The 4926-nt window shown below is 42.6% G+C and overlaps 1 long non-coding RNA gene across 1 annotated transcript; it reads left to right on the top strand.

Annotated features, from left to right (window-relative positions):
- Positions 1 to 382: 382 nt before the first annotated feature.
- LOC118566239 lies at positions 383 to 1574 on the top strand. Its single transcript, XR_004932893.1, has 2 exons — positions 383 to 619; positions 1414 to 1574. It is a non-coding gene; the product is annotated as an uncharacterized LOC118566239 (long non-coding RNA).
- The last annotated feature ends 3352 nt before the right edge of the window (positions 1575 to 4926 follow it).

The raw sequence follows: 4926 nt of genomic DNA, 5'->3' as shown, positions 1-4926 counted from the left end.
GCCCATCACAGGGATAACCAACAAAATACATGTAAGTGTAATGATTCCTGCCTGAAAAGCTGCCACGTGCAATCCCTTGACATCACTCCCTGCTCCCTGCGCATACCTGCTGCGGCCCCAAATACTGGAAGTTGCTCCACCTGGGAGGAACACTATGTATTCCTGACTCTCCCAGTGTGTAACCGCCAGATTCTTGGAGGCCATTGTGTGAGTAGACCATCCATTTTTCCTTGTTCGGATCTCCTGTGTTTGACTGTCTTATTCCTGTTTGACCCCCTAATTGACTACAACTTCCCCGCGAGCCTTTGCCCTGTCTAGCCACATTCGGATCAGTCAGTCAGTGATCCGAATCATCCAGTTGGAGCCATCAGGCTCAATCATCATAGCCAGTGCAACCTCCTGGGATCTGAGAAGGTTAGTGGCTGCGGTCAGTTCTTGCTCCAGCAACAGCAGTTTATTATCAACAAACTCTTTCAAACGTTAATTTCCTGTGTCGGCTGAATCATCGGGTCTCCAGGTTCTGCCCAGGCATCACACTAAGTCGTGGTTGTAATGTGACAAAGTGTGAAAAAAAAGTAAAGTAGGAAGAGCAGCGTTGCAGGCTGTTCTCTGGATCTGGGTAAGGGAAGGACCTTTTTTGACCCCGTAAGAAATAAAGATGTTGCTGTTTTCCTGTCAGATGTCACACAGCTCTATCTTAGGAGGCGGCGCACGGTGAAATTTATGATCCAACAGATGTAAGCCACGAGCTTTGACTGTGTGAGACCTGACACCTGGTCGTGTGACTGAGGGAGGGAAAGCTGACACCCTCAGCCGTGAGGAGAGTTTGGATCGGCACGCTCAGGGGAAGAAAGTGCAAGCAGCCTTCGGGCTCAGCCTGAATCATTTCAAAACCAATTCTATCTCCAGGCGTGTGCCAGACGACGTCCGCGTCGCCTCGCATGATTGACTGCCTTGCATGCAGTTTGAGCTGCCTCTGCTGCTGCACCGCATTAAAATGTCAGCAGATTTTTGCATGGCCAGCAGTCCTTTTACTTCCCCTTTCTTTGGTCGCACATCAATTTTTTCCACTTCCTCCTTGATTTTCTTTTATCAGATGACACTGAGTAGATTTCCACTGAGGCCATCTGCACAAAGAGACCGAGAAGTGGATAAGTAAAAGCAGGTTTTCATAACCTTTAATGCAAATGCTTGTAAAACTCAGCAGCGGCCTGTTGGCTCATTGGGTGTGGCGCATTTGTCTTCAGTTAGATTGCCGTTTCAGCTGAAGACCCAATATGAGTCTGGTTCTTAACTGGATTAGCTTGATAAAACTAAACGTTATTGTCTGTACATTTAATCCATTCTTGATCACTATATGACTTTGTTTATAGTTTATGATGTTTGACGGCCTATGAGCTGTAACCTCAACAGGTGGACCTCTCCATGCAGCCTGCATTGATGTGCTGACTGGCTCCAGAAGTGTCTGACGACTACTAATGTAACATAAAAGATCTGGCTTCTCTTTCCCCTGCAGGCGGTTCAGTTCTCATGGAGGCCCCTTATCATTAAATGTTGACTGATAACCCAGGGAATCCTGTTTTACAGTGTCTTTATTTATTTATTAATTTATTTATTGTCTTTAAAAGACCTGCCTGAAAAGCTGCTAAAGGTTCCCTTAAATAGGAAAATTTTGACAAATCTGTATAATATGATTGAATTTGACTCTGTAAAGTGCCTTGAGATGACATGTTTCCTGAATTGGCGCTATATAAATAAAATTGAATTGAATTGAATTGAATTGAATTGAATTGAATTGAATTGAATTGAATTGAAGGATCGTTGAAATGTCAAAAAGCCAGATCGTTTTTGTAGCTGTGAAAACTTGCGCATTTCTGTCTGCTAGCTACAGCGAAGGACCAAAGTAAATCTATGTACTACACCGTCTGGAAGGTTTAAACTCAGATCAGCTGGAAAATAAGAATTTAAGTAGAAATGTAAATAATATTTACTTGTTTCTTCAGAAACCCCAGTGAGGAAATCTAAATGTAAGCAGGAGTAATGGGGAGTAATGTCCTGCTTGCTGTGCAGGTCATCCAGAAGGTGTAGCTCAGCCTGAGCAGAGACGACTGTCACGCTGAACATGAAGCAGTGAAGAAGAAGGACCAAGTGAACTATATAAATGAGCTAAACCCCAAAAATCAGGTGACTAAGAAAGGTCTACAGCGTCACAAAGAATGACTTTACAGATGTCTTTGGTTTTTGCTTTTCCCTTTTTTTCCCTGGTCACTCTTTCATATTTCAGATATTCAAACAAATGTTTAAGATCAGACAAAGACAATAAAAATATTCTTCAAATGATGTTTTGATTTTTTGAGGAAAGAGCCCCCTGACCTGAACCCAGCGACCGGTTCCAGCATAAACAACCTGTCTAAGGTCACGGCGTGATTTCAAAGGTACAGACTTTGACTAGACCGCTCCAAAGCCTTCATTTTGGTTTCTTTGAGCCTTTGGATTCTGCAGGTTTGCCTCAGATCATTGTCCTCCTGCACGCCATACTGTGTTGTAATCTTTTCCTCAAATGAATAAAATTGTCCAGCTTAAAAACTCATTTTTTAACTGTATTTATTTTAACGGTCCCTGCATCTTGTGACCCCATTTCCTGATGAAAATGAGAAGTAGATTCAAACTTAAAGCACAGTGTTTGAAAAAAAAGTGTTTCAAAACTGTTGTAAATATATTATTAACAAGCATAAGAAGTCACAGATATGTGTGTAACAAGGAATAATTGTGTTTTTCACCATTCTTCGTGCTCTGAGCGTCTCATGATCAGCTGGAGACGGTGCTGAAGGAGGAGCATCGCCTCTCCCTCAGAGATATCTCTGAAGGCCTTTACCCGGCTCGTCTGCAGAGTATACGCGCGTGCATGAGAGCATCGTCCTGATTAAAGACCGGGGAGGTTCCAGCTGGTTTGTCCTTCGCTGATAGCGTCTGTCTCCATCCCTCTGCCTGACTCAAAGGCGTGTTTACATCCATTAATCCACCGCCCCAATCCCTCCATCAGGTACAACAGCCAACCCCGTCTCTGCCGCCCGTAAAACGCTCCATAAAGCTGTCCTGACCATACTTCCCAAGGCATCACTCCGTGGATCTCCTCCTTTGGCGGTTTGGCCTCCAATGATTTGATCAAGACTGAGCTCTGACCCCGCCCACCTCCACGCTGTCCAAGTAGGCTGCGGTTCAAGTGTACGGCTGATGTGTTTGTATAACCCAGGGGTCTGCGACCTGTGGCCCCCGCAGCTGCATGGGGCTGTTTATGACAGCGAGCCACACATGAGAAAGAAATGAGAAATGTTTTTAGATGTGAGGACAAGTGCTACGTAGCAACTGCTAGAGATTTAAAGAGAATTAACAGCATGTTTCCCCAGTTTCCTCTCCCTTCCTCTTGAATTCAGGATTAAGGTTAAAGCTCCTCTTGCTTACCGAAAACCTCAAAGGCTCTGATCCACCTTTTCTATACATTGTTGTCCAAAAAGAGCTTTTTGCTCTCAGACAGCTGGCTTACCTGTGGTTCCCTAAACCCTTCTACCTTCAGCCTTCAGCTAGCAGGCTCCTCGTAGGTGGGATCATCTGCCAGCCTGGGTTCAAAATGCTGAGATGGCATCGGTGTTAAAAGTCCAGCTGAAAGCTTTCCTTTTTGAAAAAAGCTTCAAATAAATTTATTTTTTTTTTTACATTTTTTGTTTGTTCCTTTAAATTGCTTCATCTTCGTCATAATTTTGGTCCTTTATATTTTCTTTCTCTTGAGTCTGGAATTTTTTTAGGTAAAGCACTTTGAGATCCACTTGTGTTAAAAAGTGTTTTATAAAGGAAGTTACATTTCATCTGACAGGCAGAAAGGCTAGTTTCCACAGTTCTGCATGTTTGCATTATATATATATATATATATATATATATATATATATATAATTATATATATAATTTTTCTTTCACAATATCCTTTTTTTTTCATTTAGCTTTTCTATGTCATTTGGCTGCAAAGCATGTGCTCCATTTTTATTTACGTATCTATTTGTTTTCTTTCACAGACATTAAGAGGGATTTAATTGTCCTTGTTCCACTCATAAAACTTCCCCCCCCCCCCTCATAAATGTTTTACAGATATGAAAACATTTATTGGGACATCTGGTAAAGATCAGTAAAAAAAATAAAAAATAATAAAAAAAAAAGCCCCTCATTGCAGTATAATAATCTCACATTAAAAAAAAAAAACAGAAATACAAGTGGCCGTGTATTCGTTGGTACCTGTCCTACAAATACTTGGTTTTGCCAGGGGAACAAGACATAATGCTCCACGACACTTCAGAAGGTCGGAGAGTCCGACTACATATGATTTGAGGTGTATCTCAAATGTTTCATGATGCCATGCACCTGCAAAATGTCTCAGGGCTTTGGGAAGAGAAACTGTCCCTCAGCATCACCCATCCTCCACCGTACTTAACACTGGGCACATGTTTTCTTTTTAACACGCCGACCTGGAGTGTTATGGCTGAAAATCATAACCCTGGCCTCACCTGACCAAAGCGCATGGTTCCAGTTAGGGTTCAGAAAACTCCACACGTTTATCTTTGTGATGACAGAACAGGAAAAACCTTTTCCAAGCATGCGTCCCAGCCTCCAGCTGGCCATGTAGATGCTGTCTAGTAGTTGATATTGAAACGTATGGAGACCCTAAAGGGCTGGTTGCTGCTTCAAGGTGATGATCCAACAGTGATATGTGGAGATTTCTCTCACCATCCTGCTCACTCTGGAGGGGAGCGGCAGGAGAAATCTGGGTCTTTGTTCGACCCGTAGTGGCCGTCTAGGTTAGATAATTTACCGCAGAAAGAACAAACATCTCTGGGTATCTCTGATCAGGACAAAATGGTAAATTAACTTTATAAAAAC

This window comes from Fundulus heteroclitus, chromosome 2 (genome assembly GCF_011125445.2).
Source record: "Fundulus heteroclitus isolate FHET01 chromosome 2, MU-UCD_Fhet_4.1, whole genome shotgun sequence".
Classification (NCBI taxonomy): Eukaryota; Metazoa; Chordata; class Actinopteri; order Cyprinodontiformes; family Fundulidae; genus Fundulus; species Fundulus heteroclitus.
Note: the sequence above shows the minus strand (reverse complement) of the source record. Positions and strands in the feature narration are given on the sequence as shown.